Genomic DNA, 22,393 nt, shown 5'->3' on the forward strand with positions numbered 1-22,393 from the left:
CTTCATGCTACACACATACAATATATACAGTGATGTCAAAAAAGTGTTTGCCCCTTTCCTGATTTCTTATTTGCATGTTTGTCACACTTAAATGTTTCAGATCATCAAACAAATTTAAATATTAGTCAAAGATAACACAAGTAAACACAAAATGCAGTTTTTAAATGAAGGTTGTTATTATTAAGAGAAAACAAAATCCAAACCTACATGGTCCTGTGTGAAAAAGTGATTGCCCCACCTGTTAAAACATAACTGTGGTTTATCACACCTGAGTTCAATTTCTCTAGCCACACCCAGGCCTGATTATTGCCACACCTATTCTCAATCAAGAAATCACTAAAATAGGGCCTGCCTGACAAAGTGAAGTAGACCAAAAGATCTTCAAAAGCTAGACATCATGCCGAGATCCAAAGAAATTCAGGAACAAATGAGAAAAAAAGTAATTGAGATCTATCAGTCTGGAAAAGGTTATAAAGCCATTTCTAAAGCTTTGGGACTCCAGTGAACCACAGTGAGAGCCATTATCCACAAATGGCAAAAACATGGAACAGTGGTGAACCTTCCCAGGAGTGGCCGACCGACCAAAATTACCCCAAGAGCGCAGAGACGACTCATCCAAGAGGTCACAAAAGACCCCACAACAACATCCAAAGAACTGCAGGCCTCACTTGCCTCAGGTCCCCTTAATAATAACAACCTTCATTTAAAAACTGCATTTTGTGTTTACTTGTGTTATCTTTGACTAATATTTAAATTAGTTTGATCTGAAACATTTAAGTGGGACAAACATGCAAAAAAAAAAAAAGAAATCAGGAAGGGGGCAAACACTTTTTCACACCACTGTATATGTATATGTGTGGTATATATTATTATCTTTATTATGTTGTTGCTGCTGTCTTGCTTTCCCCCAGACACAAATTCAAAAAAATGCACTGAATTATTAATGTGTATATACGTGTATGTATATAACTGTAGGATATACACCTTCCAAAAAGTTCAACTTTTGTCTCGTCAGTCCACATAGTATTTTCCCAAAAGTCTTGGGGATCATCAAGATGTTTTCTGGAAAAAATGAGACAAGCCTTAATGTTCTTTTTGCTCAGCAGTGGTTTTCATCTTGGAACTCCTCTTGGAGTCATGAACACTGACCTTAACTGAGGCAAGTGAGGCCTGCAGTTCTTTGGATGTTGTTGTGGGGGGTCTCTGAATGGCTGAAGAACAACAAAATGAAGACTTTGGAGTGGCCTAGTCAAAGTCCTGACCTGAATCCTATTGAGATGCTGTGGCATGACCTTAAAAAGGGCAGTTCATGCTCTCAACCCTCCAAATGCTTGATTGCAGTTGTTGCTGCTAAGGGTGGCCCAACCAGTTATTAGGTTTAGGGGGCAATCACTTTTTCACACAGGGCCATGTAGGTTTGGATTTTGTTTTCCCTTAATAATAACAACCTTCATTTGAAAACTGCATGTTGTGTTTACTTGTGTTATCTTTGACTAATATTTAAATTTGTCTGATGATCTGAAACATGTGACACAGTCACAGTGTGACAAACATGCAAAAAAATAAAAAAATCAGGAAGGGTATATATATATATATATATATATATATATATATATATATATATGCCATCAGGCTAAATGGCTACATGAATGTTTTGTATATTACTATTTGCTAATAGAAGGACAATATTAAATAAGAAAGTTCTAAGATGGAATCCCAGTATTTTACCAACCTGGAAGCGGATCAACAAATGGATCTACCCATCAGAATTTAACCCTACAACCACCACCAATCAAATGCTGGAAGATTTTATCATTTGAAGTAATCAGTTATCAGTTGCTATTGCCAACCATACCCTATTCCGTTCAAATGTAGTTGGCTAGTGAAATAGCAGTATAGTTGAATTGTGCAATGTACTAGCCTCTGTGGATGACCGCTTGAATTTGGTATGCTCTGTCCTACACTGCAATTTGTTGTGCTACACAGAGGATACTTACGTTTTTATGGCCATGTCCCTCTCATAGAGGACTGGGCAGAACGCTCTGCTGTGAGAACATAGCCCTTGGCACATCACCGCAGTGCCTGAAACAAAGATGCTGGTGCCAAGGCAAATGGAGTGACTTCACCTTGTGTCATCTCACTGAAGGACAAGTGGGCTCTTGGAGGGCGTGTGTGTGTGTGGGGGGGGTAGTAAGCTCTGTAGGAAGGAGCTGAATTAGACTCACTAAAAAGGCTTTCTGGCTCCAGATAGCTGGTCTATGTGTTTGTTAGATAGAGAGGTATAATTTATACAGCTACTCTACTCCACGCTAAATTGTACCTCTGTAGCCTATTGTTCCTGGATGCTGTTGTAATACTATTCATGCCAGTTGTTGAATTAAACTAAAATGATACAGTGGGCCAAAAATACAAACGTAGAGAGGACATAAGGCAGAAAACAAGCAAGTGGCAGGGCCCTTGTAACATAGGGTATGTATGCGTGTGTGTGTGTGTGTGGGGTTGTCTCTGGTTCTGGGGCGGTTAGAGCCGAGCTCAGGGCACTTGGAGCCCTTCCTGCTCCCTACGGAGGGGTGTGTGCCAGCAACACGGGAACCAGGGCCTCTGCAGCTGCTCTCCTCTCCACACACACACACACACACACACACACGACAGTCTAACACAATGTTCATTTCACATCTCTCTCATTGCCTCATCTCTCCATCTCTCCCCCTGTCTCGCACTTTCTGCCTTGAGAGATAAAAACAAAACAGAGCGGCTGTGCTACAGGTTGCATTAACTATAAGACAAGAGAAAACACTGAACAAACTGCTGTGATAAACTGTGCAATATCAATGAACAAAGGAAACTGCATCAAGTGAAACACACATTCACTAAACACAGAATGCATACAGTATGAGGTTGACAACAGTCTTTCTTCTTCTCTTCCTTCTTTCCCTACTTAGGATGGGGTGGACAGCTTAAGAGGCTGGCACCCAGGGGCCAAGGCAGGTCTAACTTAGAGCTGAAACAATTGGTTGATAAATCAATCAGTCGATCAAGAGAAAATTGCAACAATTTTGATGATCGATTAATCGGTTAATTAAATTATTATTAGGCAAAAATACCAAATATTCTCTGATTCCAGCTTTTCTCTTGACAAAACAAGCAACTTGAAAACTTCACCTTGAAACTCATGCTGCTTGACAAACGGTCGAGAGTGAAGGAAACAGCTTGAGCCCAGCCTGACTGGTTGAGGAGCAGCTGAAGGATGCTTTCTGAGTTCATGGTTCTGGTTCATGATAATTTAAGCACAATGTGACTTGTAAAAATCAGCACAGTGGAATCTAGTCTACATACATATAGGGTCCAGAGGCAGTTCACTGATGCAGCTCAAAGTAGAGCATGGCAAAGAAGAAAAGGGAAAATGAGAAAAGAAAAAGAATTCATTTATCTTTTGCGCCTGGGTCTCACATACTGGAAAGCTAGTTATTGTGTGCAAATGTGTGTGTGCATGCTTTTTCTGTGCAAAAGTGTGTGTCTGTGTGTGTATGACTGACTGTGTGTGTCGGGTCAGGTGTTGAGTGTCAAAGCGAGTATCAGCAGAGCGTAATAGAGACATGGTGGGAAAGCAGCAGGTCTGACACCAGTGGGCTCAATGATAAATGTGCGCTTTGACAAATGGACCCTAGAAATAATCCCATATAAGCACTCCTGTCTCTCACACACACACACACACACACACACACACACACACACACACAGAGTTGGCTCTAATACTGTGGATGGAGTGTAGTAAATGTGTGTGTGTGTGTGTGCGTGTGTGCGTGTATGCGTGTGTGTGAAGGAGAAAAAGAAGAGACAGACAATATGAGAGAAAATGAGAGTGGTGGATGTTTTCTCATTCCTAAACCCTACTATATGAACTCTTTCTGATCATCAAAGATGCCATCTTTAAGAATAAGCAAACTGTACTGAAACAATAACCGTGCCCCTGTCTCCTCCTGACAGCTCGTCCACTTCACACAACATCTGACTCCTCCGTGGCCACTGAGCCTCGACAACCAAAAACAAACTGAAAACTGATACAGTACCACGAGGGAAGAAAGGGCCTACAGGTGTCTGTGTGTGTATAGGTGTGTGTGACACAGCAGACATGAGGGAGGCGTGAAAACGTGCGGGCACGGTGTGTGTGTATCTGTCTGTACGACATCCCTCAGCCCCGTCTGTCCATGCCACCACTTGCACAGCAGACATTAACTGTGGACACATGAGGGTATGTTTGTCTCCACCAGGCATGTTCACGCATACTTATTGGACCACAGGTCTATTTGCAATTTCTCTTTTCTTTCTTATGTGAGAAAACAAGTTGTTATTATTATGAGTCAAATGGTGGGTACAGCTTTTTGGCACCGGGAAGCGGGGCGGCAGAGAGGAACAGTAATGCTCAAAAAATGAAAATAAGTGGAAAGTTGTCCAGTTTCCTTTTGCCAATGCTGACTTTATTAGCTGTCTGTATATGTCCATAAATATTTATAAACAGTGTAAAATTGCTATAAAAGCAGACGAGGGGGGAAGAAATACTCCACACCCTAAAAATGACGGAGCCCCAGTCTTGGTCTGGCATTAATCTGAGTCAATAAAAATGAGGGGGAAATTATTAGTGACAGGCTTATAGAATTACATCATGCTTTGGGTCCATGGGCCTCCCCCAAAAGGAATAATAATGGGAGGACCAGAGGTACACCAATGATATCTGTAGCTTTGGAATTGGTGTAGATCCAGCAAAGTTTTAAGTTGGTTGTATAGTACAACTGAAATTGAAATTGGTGTGTCTTCACAGACAATATGGCGAGTTTGCAACCAAAATGGAGTCCAGCATTGGGTTGCGATCACCACAGTCTGGACAGGCCTCCAGTCAGAACAATGCACTCAGTGCAGCACTGCCTGCAATTGGTTAACAACATCATGTGACTATTTGTGTTGTTTTACATCAGGGTTTTGGGAGCATATTGCTGGTTTACCTTCCACATTAGGTAGATCAACCGACTGTGACACCAAGATGAATCAATTCCAGATGTTTTGGAAATAAATACGTCTTCTAAATCTGATCTCTGGGCATACTTGCCAACCCTCCCGATTTTCCCAGGAGACTTTTTTCCCCCCCTTTTCGTTATCACAACCTGTTTCTGGCCCTGTACAGTGCATATAAGCCCTACGACTCTAAAAAGTCTACTCTTTCCACCCAGATAACACTACAGCTACATTAAATGTCGTTTCCTGGCATGCATGTGACGCAGAAGAGAGCTGCTCAAGCCTCGTCCCCCTCAGTGAAAGACGAGAGAGAAATGGAGCGTACTATGAGAAAGAAATCCTCAAGCAAATTTCAGACGTCATGGAAAGAAGTTTATGCCATTTGCATGCAGGGCTGTTTCTGCCAAATTCAATATCACAATGACTATTGCTGGAGCCCTTTTATTTTCCAGTGTGGCTTTGTCTGTGTCGGTGCTTCAATTACATGTGCTATATTAACTTTTCATGCAAAAAGTAATTAAAAAGCTCTTAAGAGCTGAGACTCAGCTTTGCAGGATAAATGTTAAGTGCACTTATCATGGCATACTTTAAATCTTAGGTTATTATCTCGAAATTCCATCAATAAGCTGGTTGATGTGAGAGTGCTACAAAAAAGAATGAGAAATGTACTCCCTGACATGAGCTCGACTAGAGTTTTCTGTTTTATTATCATCCCGTGTCAGAGTTACTGCCAAGACTAGAGTCCTACACTCCTGTTGATGTGAAACTAGTATCAACGGACCTCTACTTTTACAGTTATAGGCTTTCCATAAATGTCTAACTTTGCATGTACCGGAATAAGTCCACCTATGCCTGAAATGCGCACACACAGAAATACAAAACATACAGAAACATCGAAGCACATGTTTCCAACAAAGAGAGCCTTAAAACCACAGAGTTTAGTGTCTCATCATAAACATGTAGTTTTCTGGCAGGCATCAGCCTCATACCCGCCAACCCTTCACCCCCTGTCATTTCACACCATATCTGACATATTAGTGTCTCGTTATGGATCTCCACCCAAACAAATCTTATTGGGCCAATTAACAGGCCTATGGAGAGGCAGAGCGTGCCCACAAGCTGATGTCCTTGATTTGATTGCTTGTAAAAACTACTGATTCACAGGCTGTCTATTCTTATTAGCTAAGAAAATAAGAATGTGTGTGTTTATGAAATTGGAGCATCACAGATAAGGGTTAACAGATAGCAGCCAAAAGAAAGGTAATAGGCTCATATCTCATGCCAAAGAGTGGCATGATTCCGTGGTGCAGCATTACATCAGCTTGGTCCTCCAAGTGTCAGTCCCCATCAGTTTTCTCTCATCACTCTACATGACTGGGTCGCTCAAAACTCTGCTGCAAACCTTCACTTGCAAAAGAGTATTTTTTACTGAGCTAAAGGAATTCAGCACTGGAGCCTGACCACAGTATCTCTTTCTGTTAAGTTCTGTTCCGGATGAAACTTCCTGCTCATAAATTAGATTTAGCCCACCAGACTTAAATAGCAACATGACCTTAGCCTTTGTTCCTACTGCAAAAGTCTTCTTTGAGCCACAACAGCCAAAATATTTAGCCACTGAGGCTATCCAATATTTCTATACATGACCATAAGGAATGTTTAACTGCCTAATTATCCCTCAAACTAAACATATGTGGAAGCACCTGCTTGTAATATACTCTGCGTCATTTAAGCAGGTATTTCCTCCTTGATTCTATATTACATGACATTCTGTTGAATATATTTGAGGTATTTCTGCTTCATCTTCCTACAGCTGCAATAATGCTTGAATACTGCTACCTAAACATGTGTATAGAGATGCAGTCCGTTTTCTATTGTAAATCTTACTGTGTCTGCTTGCAGTGAATGACAGGTCCTGTTCACTGTTCCATAATGGACTATACTGTACATCAGAGAGGAGGGGAGAGAAAGACACTGAATGTGTCTCAAGGCCAGGGAAAAGAGACAGTCCGTAATATAAATCTCTCTGTTTTACACATCAATTGTAACCAGTCAGTGATTGAATTTTACTTTTTGTCTGCTATCTTTTTAAATAAAGCAATCGCATTACAATGACTTGAACTTAGCTAAGTTGCAGTAGCTACTGTACGCTACTAACACTAAGAGTTTGCTTGTTCGTCTCCCTTTGTCCCTCCACAGTCCACAAACTGAATTGATTTATTTTGTTGTGGTTGCAAATGTGCAGAATGGCGAAACCTAATTTATCTCTAAACTGAATAACAGTATATTCAATAAGACTTTCATCCCAAGGAGTAAACAAGATTCAGAATCTACAGTCATGCTAGCAGCTCTGTGAGGAGGTACTTAAGCACAGCAGTGCTTTGAGCTAAATGCTAACATTAAGCTTGATCAAAATGATAATGCTAACATGCTGATGTTTAACAGGTATAATGTATTTTAACCATCTTAGTGTAGTATATTAGCCTACTAATATTTGTTAATTATCACTAAACACAAAGTACTGATGAGTACAATGGATGATGGGAATGGCATTAGTTTTGCAGGTATTTGGTCATTCACAAGTAACAGACAAATACAAATTTGGACTTATTGATGGCGCCGCAGTAGATGGAAAGTTAAGGGTTCACCAAAGGTATTACAATTTATCCTGTGGGGGAGATGAATGTCTGAACCAAATTTCATATCAATCCATCTGCTAATACTTGTCAAGCCATTTCACTCGAAACCACAAATGTCAACCATCCAATGGTTGTCGAGACATTTCACTAAAAAACAAAAATCTCAACCTCATGGTGATGCTAAAGGAAAAGTCAGGGTCTCGCTACAGTCATTAGGACACACCATATGGGAACAATGAATGTCTGTACAAGATTTCATGTCAATCCATCCAATAGTTGTTGAGCTATTTCAGTCATTTCAGTCTGGACCAAAGTGGTGGACCAGCCGACCAACCAACCAACATTGTCACCCCAAGAGCCACACCAGAAGTGTTAGTGTTATGTGGTTAAAACGATAAATTCAAATACTGAACATCATTTGAGATTATTAAAATCATAATACAATTCTTGGTACCAAACTTCAGGTTTGCATTGACATTCAACCAAAAACTAAATTTGCAGTCTTATGTGTAAACACACTTGTCTTGCTTTTCAACAACTCACCCTCTTGGATTCAGCCTTACTTTAAGTGTCAGACCAAAGGACAGTTCTGGTGATGTAATATAACAACTAACTTAGGGAATGTATTTCTCCACAATATTCAGAGGCCCCATCTTAATCTTCCTGCAACCCATCTTTAGGCCCCGACTGACACCAGCCTTGCCTACAGGCCTTGCATGAGCTCTGGTCAAAGTCTCTTTCTCCTCCAAGCTGGCCATTGTTGTGGGGGCTGATAAATATTTACTCTTCCCAGCTTGGCAGGGAAATGAGTGGGAGGGGAGAGGGACCCATTGTGACAGAGGGGTCAGAGACACTGACAAGCCAGCAGGGTCCTTCCTTCCCCACTGGCACCTAAAACCCCAATACACTATTGGCTCTGCACTGGGACAGATCCACTAATGTAATGATTAGAGCTGGGACGTTTGTGTGTGTTGGTGTGTGATGGAGATGGAGAAACAGAAAGAGAGGGGATGGGGAAAAGACACAGAGACAGGGCAGACAGTCAAGACGACGACCACAGAAAGAGACACAGGCCTAGGAAAAAAGAAAGCGCTTTTGAAAAGGAGGGTGGAGAAGGTTCCCCTTTGAGAACTGTTTACATGACAGACCACCAGCGGAACTAACAAGACAATAGAGCAAAGAGGATCCACAACACCAGACAATGCCGACTAAAAGAAAAGAGGCACCGGTATTATGAATACACATGTCCCTCCAGGCTGCATCTCCCCACTTACCCACTTCTCCACAAAAGAAACCCAATAGCCATTTTTCCGAGGCAGAACAAAACAGGGCTTTCCAGGGGCAGCCCAATTGAAATAGTCTAAAGCAACAATATTTGGTTAGTTACAATTCTTTATGAAATGAAAAAAAAAAGATTTGCTTCTGGAAGTGGTCTGTGGGAAAACCAGTGAGAAAGAACATGAGTAAGTCCTTACTAGCCTGAGCTTTAGAGTCAAACTTCTAGACTTCAATGGGACTTCCCAACCCCTCCTGTCCTCACTGTCCCCAACAGAGCAAAGAAACTCCATTAAAGTTCCCTATTAAAAGTCAGTGAGGAAAAAATGTCCATGTGTTTGGATATCGGTTACTGAAAAAATAATCTTTCATGTACATACTCACACATGCATGTACAACGGGTCAGCCAGGTGTCAAACACAGATGTATAGGTTGGGCTTCCTACTTACTGTGATCAAGGCCAGTCTTTCTTTAACAAAACCTCAGCACCTATAACAATAAACAGAGCTCAGATTTGCATTGATCTGAAGCTGTGCGTCCGAGCCTTTCCTTCATTTATCATTTCCTCTCCTGTTCCCTGGTTATAAGATCTGTTTCCTGTCTGGAAAACGCTTGGAAATGAACAGTCCGTGAATTCAAAGCAAACGTTTCTCAGACTAAGGGCTGAATTATACATGAGACTGGTAACCCTCCATACTGTGGATTTATGAGAGAAGACCGATACCATATAGAGACATAATTAGGGTTTTAGACTTTGGGTGACCTCAGGTGAAGGGAGTGTGTTTGTGTTAGCGCTGTCAAAACTGGCCAAAAATTACATTTGATTATTCCTTCTAAAAAAATACATAGGTTCAAACCATTCGAATATCTGTTTTTGTGCATTATGTCCATTAGAGGGCAAACCAACACAACGAGAGACATAACTACTTGTATAGGTAGATTTATTTCATCATAAACATGTCTTTTAAAAGATCTACTTACCTACACATTACAAAATAAAGAAATAAAATAATTAGGTTACGGTATATAGAACAGACATTCAACGCTCCAAGAGAGCTGTGCTGTTCTAAACATGGAGGTTGCTGTCTAAACAAGTTGCTAGCGCTTGAATGGTAAGCTAACTGTAGCTTACATAGCTTGCATACAACTTTATCTCGAGGTTCCACAATTTTGCCGTCTACTGACCAAAATCCAAAGTATTTCCAAACTGGGCTTTTTACATTGCTCTGAGCGCAAATCATTCTCTCTGCGGCCAAGTTCAGTTGTGAACTCTCTGCCATCATTACCACACGGTTCTTGAATTATTCGCTCATTTCATTGTGACCTACATTTCATTTTCAATCAGTGAATGACCCAGGCTCACGTGAGAACTCACGAGGCAGACAGTCGCGGTAGTGCTGCTGCTTAATCAAATATAAATTTTCAAAATCGAATGTCTGGGGTTTTTTTTTTACGATTTATACGATTATATAATTGAATTTAGAATATTCGATGACAGCCCTAGTTTGTGAGCTACTCTATCAAAAGCCTTTCATTAAAACAGTAACATAGGAGACAATATACTCCCAACAGAAGCTAAAGCCCCTTTCAGACATGCACCAGTTTATGTTAATCTGATGGCAATTTCAGTCGGTCACATGTCGGAATAAGCACCCTGGTTAATTTTATATAAAAGTCACGATGGCAATCATACTAGCTCAGTACATTTCCATATCACTTTCAACACTGCACAAGTCTGAATCGCTGTCAGATTGATGTAAAGGCTGCAGCGGAACGAGGTAAAACGTGCAGAGAGAGAGAGCGATTAAATGCACGTCTCGTACCGCCTTCTAAGGTCGCTGTAATTCATTTATTATCTCAATCATCGTCTCTTATGCATAAAATCACTTGAGTAAACTAGGAAACACTGTGACAGAGCCAATTTTAAAGGCGCTGAGGAGCTCGATCTTCTCATATCAGATCAGTCTATAAGTCTATCAGTATATATGTGGTGCAACCAGAGCAGAAGATGTTAAAAATCCCTCTTAAAATAATAACCAACAGTCTCTCCATGTATTTCCAGTGTTCATTCATGGCAACTGCGTGGATGAATAAATGCATATCCAGTAAAACTCTACATACAGCATGTGAGCAAATGAGTCAAAACTTAACGTCCTGTCATTCAATGCAATACAATGTCCAAATGTCAGATACTGTGAAACAGGCAGCAGAATTTGCTATCAAATAGCATATAATGATGATACTGATGTGAAAATCAGTAGTTTCACTGTTAGAAGCAGGGGCGAGCATCCCTCATGCTCACGATGGTCATTAAGGCTTCAAAGGTAAAATAATGTAATCGTCATCAATGTCCACATGACAAAATGCCATCGCTTTAAAAGATAGCTGAAACCAGCAATGTTATGTATTCCATGTCTGAAATGGGCCTAAGCACAATAGAACAGAAGAGTATGTTTACACTGTAAGTGAAAGTGGCCCAAATCTATTTTTTCCCCTCATGTGTGACCTTATCAGGTTCCGCCTGATGATTATTTTCCGATTACTGATTATCGTTTCCGTCTATAAAATGTAAAAAAAAAAAATTGAAAAATTCTCATCAAGAGTGAGTTCGGAGAGGTTGCTTTTGTTACGTTTATTCGTCCTTTACAGCCAAAGATAGACAGGAAAAGGGGAGAGAGAGAGGGGATGACATGCAGCAAATGGCTGGATTCGAACCTGGGGAATGGGGCGCCCCTTGGAGAGGTTGTTAAACCCTCCTATATCTGCATCTGAGCACTGGTATAATTTCTCAGAAGGACAAGCAAAAAAGAAAGTATGCACGAATGTGTATTATATAGCAATTATTGTGCATAATAAGTCTCTGCAACAACTTGGCTGGATACAACATCTGGTATGAGTCCAATATCCAATAAACAGAATGAGTGTGTGAGCATCTGTAGTGGAGACACTGATCATTCCATCCATTTCATTCAACTTCCATTCAATGAGCATACTGTATATTTTTCCTCTAATAACCTCTTTAGAGTCAAACCAGATGGATTATGTCTCACATTTTTTGTTTTATTATATAACATGCAGGAAATGCTCCAATATGCTTGTAGGGAAAAATTTGGCCATGTTCAACCTTGCAACTAATGACTGCCCCCAAATGGTGCTTTTAAAAGGTTAATTATTTATGTCACATATGATGACTTGAATGCTGATATTTTTGGTGATTTACATCAGCTAAATAAAGTGTATTGGCCATAGATTCACTGAAAGCCAACATATTCGTCCAATCCTAATAGTAATAATGTGCTTACAATCCATTTCAACAAGTTTAAATATTTGGAAAACAAATTGAGATTTTTTTAAAAGCATCTGTTATTGATCACTAACCAAGACTATTCAAATATTCCAAAATGTTTCAACATTAACAGCATTGATCACATTTATTGTCCCTTGATATTAATATGTGGTTTCATTACACCGAGTAAGGTTAATCATAAATCAAACTGTGGATGTGTTTCAAGTTAAATCATATTTTGGCTGGAGAGCCACATCCAACTGAGCTTATGCACTGATGTCATTTCACTACACCTGTGTCTTGTTATATCAAGGAGTGGTGTTTTCTTAACGCCTCCCTATCACATCAAGAAACACAACAGATTATTAAAATCAACAAATCATAAACTTTAATGAAGACATCATCCCAAGCCATCACAGCTGAAGCTTCTAATGAAGCAAAAAACATGCGACTGTCTGCCAACATGAGGTTATTGGACATGAAACGGCTGCCAGAGGCGTCTGCAGGCAGACGTACTGTAGTATAGATAAACATCCCCGAACCATTCATAAGGCTAATAAAGACTGGTGGATAACCTGAGGCTTTGGATGGTAGCGCAGCAGTCATTTACGACTCTTCATGATCAAAGTGAAGGTGAAGAAGGCTGTGTTTTGTGTGTGTGTGTGTGCGTGTCTTGGAAGGGGAGGCACAATGAGCTGGCTGCCAGGCTCAGCCCAAATGTACAGTCAGCCTACTAATCAAGGTTTCCCATGCATGAGACAGTCAACACAGCTGCTAGTGGAGAGCAGAGAGGGAGGATCAGATGCTGCTTACTGGCAGACTTGTTTGAGTCTGCAAGCTAAGAAACATTAGGATAAATCACGAAATCCTTCATAAATGCTTTTTACTTTCCCCCTCGCCACCTTCCTTTGGTTTTTCAATCAGTCACTTGGTATGTCTTGTGTATATTTGACCGGTCCTTTGTTCGGCAATTGAATGAATTCATCAAGAATGTTTTGGTGATGGACTGATTCTATATCTAGTGGAAGTTACCATACATTTTTGTGTTGTCTGTGGTTTCGCACTGTATATTCATAGTGGAGACGGGCTGCCTCACCTGAAATAAGGACCACCCCACTAACATAAGAGGAAATTATTGCAATCAGGGCCGTGCAGGGTTTTAGAAAAACCGAGGTCTAAAAACTGAGCTTGCTAAATTGTGATTTCATTGTGGAAATGTGTATTTTAAGGCATTTTGAGAGCAAAAATTGAATAACAATAGCTTTAAAACCATGTCAGTAGCATAAATGATCTGTCAAGCAGTAATGTTGCAATGAAAGATCCACACTACAATCTGGAAGTACATAAGAGACTAAAATGCACAAGAGCTATTCATCAGATGAAGTCTGGGATGAATGGCATTTAACTTTCACCAGAACAGAATTTAAAATCCTTCTCCTCACCTACAAAGCTCTTAATGGTCTGGCACCATCATATCTTAAAGATCTCATAATACCTTATTATCCGACTAGAACACTGCGCTCCCAGGATGCAGAGTTACTTGTGGTTCCTAGAGTCTCCAAAAAAAGAATGGGAGCCAGAGCCTTCAGTTATCAAGCTCCTCTCCTGGTGAATCACATCCCAATGTGGGTTCAGGAGGCAGACACCATCTCCACATAAGAGTAGGCTTAAGACCTTCCTCTTTGATAAAGCTTATATTTAGGGCTGGCCTGGGTGAGTCCTGAACCATCCCTTAGTTATGCTGCTATAGGCCTAGACTGCCGGGAGACTTCCCATGATGCACCTCTTTCCTCTCTCTTTCTCTCCCTCTCCATCTGTATGCATTTTTATCCCATTATTGCATGTTACTAACTCGACATCTCTCTCCCGTAGTTCTGTGCTTTCTTGTTTCTCTCCTCTCTCCCTCTGTCGCTTTCAGCAGGTATTTCTGCCTCCAGAGCTGCAGAGTCTGGAACTGTGGTTGTGAGCCACCTGCTGCCCTGTGTTCCAGCTCGACAACTGCTACTACAGTTGTTGTAATTGGCTCTGTTACTAATAATGACATTATTTTTCCTTTAGCTCTCATTCCTATGATTATTAATTTATTAAAATTAACACTACAATTACAATTCTACTATTTAAAAAAAAATTCTAGGTGGTATTTGCATTGTGCCTCCCCCAACATCAAGAGAAAAGAGCACAGGCGCTATATCAGCATGTATGACATGTGAGTGAGACAATTCTTCAGTCCGCCATCTCGAAACTGAATTGATCAAGATGTCTCAGGTATGTCTGATTTAGCTGGCTTGGATTGTTCGATCACACTGTAAGTTTGCTTTGTGGTAATTAATCAGAGCAGCACATCGTAATGTCAGCAAAAAAAAAAAAAAAGAAAATGTTCAGAATTTGAACAAGTTGGAAAAAATAAAAGTAAGCCACTTTTTTAGTCACAATCAGGAAAAACTCACCCCACAAGCAGCACAGTTGAGAGCCATGATGTTACAACTCTGGAAAGTTCATGTATATTCATGTTACAAAGTAAGCCACCTGGAATATGGGCCTACACCTATTTGATTGCCAACCGCAGCGCTTTGCCTGACATTGTATTTCGCCAGTTGAGCTAGGTTCAACGTTTTTGCCCGAAAATCACGCGTTATTTTTTGCCGGGGCCCTCTGCGTTGGTACCCCTGCATCTTACTGCAATATGTTGTAGCCAACACCCAGCGTTGAACCACTGATGAACATACTGTACAGTCCAACCAGCTCACTGAATGAGTCATTGTGACTCATGAGGAACATTTTACACTGCATTGCTTTGAGTAAAGTTAATAATTCTGGCAATAACTATTAATATCACAAAAATGTGTTGATCATATTTATTTTTAGCTCTTTTACCAACTACCCCAAATTACTTCCCTCATGCAACCGCCACTATGTTAATCACTGTAATTTTGGTCTACTTGATTATGACCACAATTTCCTGTAGGAAATGATGACACTCAAAAGGCAGAACGCATGCAGAGGGAAATGATTTAAGTTTATTTCAAATGTACTGAGAGTCTAAACACAGCCAAAAGCGGCTGAGCACAACATCACCAAAAAATTCAATAATTACCAATTATTATTTGCAGATTTCCACTTTCTGACCTGGCTTCAGCAGAGTTAGCCTTGGACTAAGGTCAGTACTTCCTCTAGGGCTCTAAAAAGATTTTCAAAGTCTGTGAAGTCTATTAGAGGGAGAGTCCAAGCAGCTGCAGGCAGGAGACGCTGGGCTGGGCAGCACTGAAGCCTCCAGTCCAGCAGAATCAACAACAGACGCTGTCCATGTTACAAAGCAGCCACAGCTGCTCCTTTCTAGCTGCTCTCCTAATTCACCCATGATTATACACACACAATGATCACACACAATAATAAATGAATCCAGGCACGCACACATAACACATGTGCATGTACGCACGGATGAAAAGGTGCACAAACAGGAACGGAAAAACAAACATATTCACATACACTGAATACATCTATTTTACGCATGGTTGCACACGCACCAGTGTGGGTTCCCTACATCTTCACATGACAAGGCAGCCAATGTGAAGGAATGAACAGGGAGGACAGACTGGCGTCCAACTTGAACCTGCTGAGCCTCTGAACAGAGAGAGTTGTTGGCTGACTGACATGGCCCTGAAAGCCTTTCAGCAGGTCAGGGCGAACCAGAAAGACAGATTGAGTGAGTGTGAGAGAGAAATGTGTCTTTGTGTCTGAGTTTTTCTGAGTAACCAAGTCAAGAGCGATTGAGTTAGTGAGAGAAGTGTGTGTGTCTGTGTGTGTGTGTGTGTGTGTGTGTGTGCGAGTGTGAGTGAGAGAGAGAGAGATGGTGATTACCTGAACATGCAAGGCTGCACTGCTGCCTGAGTTTAGATTTATATTTCAACATGAAGTCATGTATTGTAAGAAGTAAAGGGGCACAGTTCACCCTGAACTGTTGATACTATTTTTCTTGATGGGGATCATTTGTGAACAGTCACACACCATCACACAGTGCTATATCCAAAACACATTATAAAGTGGTTGAGAGATGTATGTTTTCCATGTACAAGCTACCTCTTCCTGGTGTTGAATCCATCTTAAGGGTCTGTGAGGGCAATGTGAGCTGTGAGCTGTAGGTAAACACCTTTACCTTGCTCACTGACCCAGTTGTAGCGAGGTGAAGAACAAACATCCTCACCTTTTACCAGAGGCTTGTCTGGACTCGCCAGACAAGGGCACGGGGGGGAAAGAAGAGGACCAGGAATGGCTGCTTTACTGCTCGGTTCCTAACTCTCTTGCATGTTTTCTTTATTAGGCTGCTTGTGATCAAGGGACACGGATTAAGGGACACTGACTTCCATCCATTAAGTTAATCCGTACAGTACTGAGGCAAGGGGAGGGATGATTTTATGTTGGCTTTGTGATAAATGCTTTCTTCAAAGGTTCTTTGACATGACAACATCAGGCAGTAACATCAAAATCAGGATCTAATGAGTTTACTGTCTTGGGAAAAAAAAAATAGTAAATTAAAAAAATTTACAGAAGCCCTGTTTTAGCCTTGGGTTACACCTTTTTGTGAAGAACGTTATCTAACGTTATCTAAAGGTCCAAGGATAGGTCACAAAAAGCAGTTCAGAACTATGCCTTGTATCATATTTTGAGTGTTCCTACATGATCCGTCATCCATCAAGTCAATGAATCAAAACCAACAGCCGTCAAAATAACAAAAATACTTTTGCATGTGTGAATAATTAATTAGCAAGTTTACTGAAATATTTTGTAGAAGGGGAGGCATGTACCATTCCCTTAACTGCATCCACAAATCAACAAATAGCAACATAACAGCTCAAATTGATCACCACAGCTATTTTCCTCCAAATTTTCTCCTTTAAACTGTCTCCAAAAGAGCATCAGGAATCGTTCTACAGGTGGGATGGTTGTCTACCTGATTACTATATTTATCCATGTGCTTATAGAGTCTTACACTGCTTTCATATGTCAACATGTGAGGAAATTAAGCAAATATTTCAGGCCATCACGTAAAACATATATAACTAAACGTCTGTCAATGCTCAGTCAAAGCAAGTGTCAATCGTGACTGTTTGCGTGATGTGGATTATGTGAACAAATGCACTGTTTAAAGTGAAAAAAGATACAGAATGATGTTTTGCTTTGCTAAGAGACTAGACATCTAATGTTTGAACACAGTATCACATGTCTTACCTGTAGGATGACAATGGACCATGCTCTGCATCTATTCATGCGTTCGGACTCTTAAACTCCTCACAGAACCAGGTAAATCTGCAAAGAGACAAAAAGATAATATTCATCTGTCACTGGTCTTTTTTTTTTCAGGATACATTAGAATCACAAATAGGACTAAGCCTGGGGCCTTGACCAACGAATAAAAGATCAGCAGCACTGTGCCAACAATGTAGAAAGTAAGACTTTTACAATGGGTGCATCTGTGTCTCATATAGGAAGAAAAAAAAAATTAAAAATTAAAAAAAAAACCTTTGGAAACAAGCAATTCAAAACTTTCCACCTACAGAGACTAGCCCACAAAACAAGTGATGGAAGAGAAATTGTTTTAATTGGCGGAGAAGAGAGGAGAAATAATGTGTTCACAACAAGCTCCTAGAGACCTCAGAGCCTAATGGCTGCAATGCACACATACAAAATAACAACAGCAAAACCCAGACACAAACACACATTGTACTAAAGCTGCAAGTCTTTTTATTCCACCCCTCTATTTAAACACACTGACCCTCCAGCTGAAAGGTCACACCACTGCCAGGCCCCCTCAGTCTGTTAATAAGGTTTGAAGAGGTCACTTAATGGTGACTATTACACACACTGACAGAACAACACTCACACACAGTATTTTGCACTTGCGGGAGGCTATAGGTAATGATTTGACAGGTGAGGAGAAGAGGAGATGAGAAGGTTTGATAAGAGATTAAAGAACTAGGAGACTATTTCCCCCTGCCTGTGACGCCAGTCCAGGAAGGTGCAGGAAGCCTAATAACAAGGTTATGATATGTCCTTGAGTATGTCTAACAGCTCTACAGAACAGAAGGCCATTCAAACCCAACATATGGTCCACATCACCAATTACTAAGGTGTGCGTCGAAATGGAGAAGATGAAGAGAGTGGTAGCCACAGAGAGAGTTTAAATATGGACAGCTGAAGGGAGGAGGGACGTTTAGCCAATTTAGAGTAACGACCTCAGGTCAGAGGGACCTATTCCACCCAACATAATGGTTTAAAGTTCCTCCCCAGCCTTTTTGTCTGAAACAGTGGAAGTATAGACGACTAAATTATTCAAAGTAGAAAAAATGTATAATTTACATATAGACAACATGGTATTGAGAGCTGCCTTGGGAGAAAAAAAAACTGCCTCTTAGCATACAAAAGCCAAGAATGTAATGCAAGGTTGCACTAAAATGGCTTATTAATCAAGGACATGTTCCTTTTTTTCCTTCAGATATGACTTTATGTTCCATGTATATCAAGCATTTGCTATGTGTCCCAGGTGGTCTGTATAACAAATAAATAAATCAGGTTTTACGTCACTGAAGGAGACACACTAAGGTAAAAGAAAACAATATTTTCAAGAGCAAACATTAAAAATGTTTGACTGTTTGTGACAAATTAACGATGAAGATGATCCTTGACTAATCAATAGCTAGGCAAACATCCCTGTCTTCCAAGACAGTTGTTGTGTAGGTTTTAAGTTATAAAGGAATGAATGGTTTCTTACAGGAAAGAAAACATCAGTATGTTGGGTAGAGTACATGTGATGTGAAGTGCTGCCTGTAGTGGAGGACAGTAACAAAGCAGGAACCGTTAAGGTTTGAAGACAGAGGTAATAAGCATATAACAGGGATAAATAGGATGAAGCTAGATGTGAAATATCAAAGGACATGAAACTTGCTTATGAGGTTCAGAATAATATAAAAGTGCTAATATGGATTCTTTTCTTTATCCCTTTATCTTCATAATCCCTCCAATTTACTACAAACATGTGGCAATAGTGTGTTGGAGTGGAAAGGCCCAGGCCTCCATCCTGATTTAGTCCCAGGAAGACCCAGACTGACCCTAATTAATTCGCATAAAACCATCTCAAAGACAATTCCCATCTACCCCAGGTCACCGGTAGGCCCAGGTCAAGCATGCATGCACCAATTAATCCAATGGCTCGAGTCACAGTCTGCTCTCATTTCCAAAAGAGTCACTCAAATTCTGGGGATTCAAGTCCAGAATTCTCCCTCCAAATACAGATCTCCCATCGAAACTTTAAATATGAAGGCAGAGTAATTGGTATCACAACAATAGGGTTAAGCCAAAAGGAATTACTCCCCAAACTCCTACCTTTCTACAATTCTGAAAATGTTCCCTTTGAGCCTGTGAAGACACAAACAATCTGTTGATTCAGTGGCAGAATCCTTTCCCCTAAGCCGCTATTTGCTTTAGCGGCGATGATACAAGGGAAGGAATTTGAGCAATGCCTGTGTATCATAGACTAATTTCCTCTGAGTGAGAGCCATCTCCAGACAGACAAGACAGCACCAAAGTCTGGTTTATTCCTGTGCCTCTGGCTCCAGGTCAGCCAGTTTCCTGCAGACATTATATTTTTATACATTGGTGTTTCTATGTTGAGGGGTACGCTGTCATACATAGACATACACTCACATATACACTATTTCCTTACCATTTATTCATAACAAGTAGCAAACATGTAACGGCATGAAGCATTCATACATGGAAACCCTTTCAATCAGTCATGAAACTATATTTTCCAATGACCTCATCAGATTCAACATGGATGAAAGCCGATCACTCATCACTTGTTTGTTTTGTCTGAATAATGAGCAGCACCCAAATCATTGGCTATCAAGATGATAAATTAATCTGAAGACACAAACTATCTTTGAGCATGTCTTAATCCCTGCTCTTTTATTATTTATTTTAAGATTATTTTGTGCCTATAGGATTCCAAAGGGCTTACCGTCTTCATTCTGCACAAATGGAAGTCTCTCCCAATTGTAAGGGATCAAAGTAGCCTCATAACTGCCCCGCTTTCAAGTAGAAAATGAAAAGCGTGAAAAGCCAGAGCATGTTCTCTCTGCGATGGGATCAACTCAAACTCAAGCAGCCTTGAGAAAACTTTGGTTGTTCAATAGGGGATCAATGCCAAGAATTATTGTGGCGCTTTGCCACTTGTGCTCATTCTGTCCTTCTTTCTGGGCATCCCTGATATTTTCCACTGGTGGGTCAATGATATGTCATGAATTTACATGCTAGTGAAATGCTATGTGTAGTTTAAAGAGCACTGAAGAATGCCCTTTTTCTCAAGTACTCCAAAGTCAATGAAAAATGGAATGGGCTGTGCAAGCAGATTAGCAATCTTTGTACTTCATGGATGCCAGCCAGGAAGCATCTACCCACTCCTTTCTCCACTTGTCTTTTTTCAGCTGTTCGATTTAATGCCAGATATGTAAATTGCTTCTGAAAGTCATACAGAAACTCATACGGGACCAGTCGGTTTTTAAAAGGCAACAAAAAAATTAAGCCTGTATCAGATGTCATAGGGATATCAACATGGGAGATCTCCAGTGATGAAAGCAGTGGTATATGGAGAGAGAGTCATGAAAGGCATCAGCAAGACTAAAACAGGCTATGGTAATGTGGATTCAACAAATTAAATGATCACAGGATGAGGTATAAGGGGTTAAAAGGGATGAATTAACTTTAGAATTAAGTCAGCCCTCAGTTTTAATCCCATTACAAACTGTAAAAGCCACCTGACTGAACCTACCTTTACAGACCTTTGGAATACTTTGACCAAAGTGTTAGGGGTAAAAAAAAACAAAGGTGAATACCCACATGCGCAGGCAAGTGCACTCCCTTTATCTGATTAAGATGTTTCAGTAGCACTGGAGTGAGTGTTCCACCCACATACACACCTGTCACCTCATTCTTGTGTGGGTGGAACACTCACTCCAGTGCTACTAAAAAATCTTATCCAGATAAAGAGAGGAACAAGTTGGTAGAAGCAGCGTTTCAGAGATCACAAAAGAGCTGGTTCTTTGGAAATTGGGCAGTAGGTCGGCCTCAAAGATTGGAAAACAAGGACATTGGCATGAGGCCTTAGCCAAAAGGAAAAGTGTCATCTGATATTATCAATAAATTCATTTATAACATGAAAACTTAAGTTAAAGTTAACTCTAAATCTCCTTACCTAAATGAATTTTCAGACAGCAGCATTTTCTCAAACATCACATAGGATCTGTGAAGTTGGGAAGGTAGTGGCCTGACACCTGAGGAGAATCAGTCAAGGAGATTTGTCTTTTGTTTATATTTCTGTTTTTCCAGTGAAATGACAAATGGGCGTCCGAGCAGGCCGGAGCACACATGACGGAAGCTTTGCAGCTGTTCCTATGTGCCTTAGTACTATCATTGTTTGTGTTCCCAGGAGAGGCGGACAAAGCGCTTCCAGGTCGCCCACTAACCTGCCTTCTCATCACAAAAGGTCATATGGTGGAACACAATGCTGACCTCTCATGCCAAAGGTTATTTGGTAAAGAGGCGGATGGGGAAGAGGAGGGGGAGATTAGGAGGAAAAAGAGGAGTGTGGAAGGTGAGGAAGAGTTAACACTAAGAACAATCCTCATGTCTCACCCCTCACTTTCATTTAACCTGATCATCCATCTTCGGACTTGTCCTTCCTGGATTAACACTCAAATGATCGCAAATGATCTTTACTTCCTTGAGGCACTTCTTGAGGCCAAAACCAGCAAATAATCAGATTTAAATTCCCCAAATAAGGCCCCTTTAAGGTTCTAATGTGGAAGTTGTCTTCCGTCACTCCCTCCTATTTCTAGGTTAAGTGTTTGGCATTTGGCACAGGCTGGGGTGAATGCCTATAGATGGCATTGCTCTTAGATCACAGCAAGCTCATTAGCTCTGGCCCGCTGTTGCGTTCACTCAAACCAGACCAAAGACGTGATCGGGTGGAAATTCAAAGAGGGTAGGAGGAGGGAGGGGTGCGAAGGAACAGATATGTTTCCTCGGATAAGGCAGAGCCTAATAATGACTTCCTGTATTTAGCCTGTAAAACAAAACAGTGAGGCACCATGGACAATGGCGCATAAACAAGTGTTATCCAAGAGTGCTGTAA

General features: G+C 40.7%; 1 protein-coding gene across 2 annotated transcripts in view; it reads right to left on the reverse strand.

The window, feature by feature from the left end:
- disp1 (dispatched homolog 1 (Drosophila)) overlaps window positions 1-22,393 on the reverse strand; it is a 94,793-nt gene that overhangs the window by 48,525 nt on the left and 23,875 nt on the right. For both annotated transcript variants that reach the window (XM_044170341.1, XM_044170340.1), the window contains exon 3: window positions 17,434-17,511. The gene's annotated coding sequence lies outside the window, so the exon portion shown is untranslated. The remainder of the gene's footprint in view (window positions 1-17,433; window positions 17,512-22,393) is intronic.

Source organism: Siniperca chuatsi, linkage group LG16 (genome assembly GCF_020085105.1).
Source record: "Siniperca chuatsi isolate FFG_IHB_CAS linkage group LG16, ASM2008510v1, whole genome shotgun sequence".
Classification (NCBI taxonomy): domain Eukaryota; kingdom Metazoa; phylum Chordata; class Actinopteri; order Centrarchiformes; family Sinipercidae; genus Siniperca; species Siniperca chuatsi.